Source organism: Rhagoletis pomonella, unplaced genomic scaffold (genome assembly GCF_013731165.1).
Source record: "Rhagoletis pomonella isolate Grant_MI unplaced genomic scaffold, Rhpom_1.0 Rhpom_scaffold_00003, whole genome shotgun sequence".
NCBI lineage: Eukaryota > Metazoa > Arthropoda > Insecta > Diptera > Tephritidae > Rhagoletis > Rhagoletis pomonella.
Genome location: NW_023458557.1, coordinates 47,406,852 through 47,407,743, shown reverse-complemented (window position 1 = coordinate 47,407,743; position 892 = coordinate 47,406,852).

Sequence of the window (892 nt, the reverse complement as noted above, 5' to 3'; positions counted from 1 at the left end):
TAGCTCATTAAATTTTAGTAAGTGCAAATTTCAAGACGCTAGAAAATCGCGTTAATTTTTAATAATGTTTTTTTGGCTGACGGTGTTGTACATTTTCTTCCATATAAAATATGCTAGACAATTTCGTACTACAATTTTTGTACGATGTTAAAAATGTGGATTTATGTGGCGCTGGTTAGGTAAAATGCTAGACTTTTATAAAAAAAAAATTAAACATTAAATAAACAAAAGAAAAATAGCCAAAACTAGTCAAAATGTCAATGGACTTAATCAGCTGACCACAAGTGTACGTATCTACGTATGTACATGTATATATTAAAAAAGGTTTTACTTTCATGTTAGCGAATAACACGGAGAAGTTGAGTAATATGGGAAATGTTGAAGAAGACGGAACAGAGTGGCTACACATGCCCACTGATATATCTACAGATGTGTCCAGTAGCGACACTTTTTTAAATTTGTACGACGAAGCTATTAACGAAATACTCCCGGAAGAAGAAAAAGAAGAAAATTGCAACCAAATACTGTCACAGGACGGACTAGAGTATATAGCTGGCTATATTACAAAAATTAGCAATAGACAAATATGAAGAAAAAATGTCAACCACTTATACATGGATAGACAATATTTCAAACGGCAGATTAATTAAACCCACGAGTGAGTTCATGGAAGCTGTTCGGGTAATGGAAGCAATTTTTAACAACTTAAACGGGAAAGAGATCTGTCATTGCAAAAATTTTATCAAGAAATTGTTAGAGTTAAGTCTTCATATAAATTTAGAAGAAAGCATTAAGTCATTTTTTTTATAAATGCCGGATGTTTTTTAGAATTAAATATTTAAATAAGTAACTAAACGCGTAAAAACATAAAATAAATTAAAAACAAAAAAAT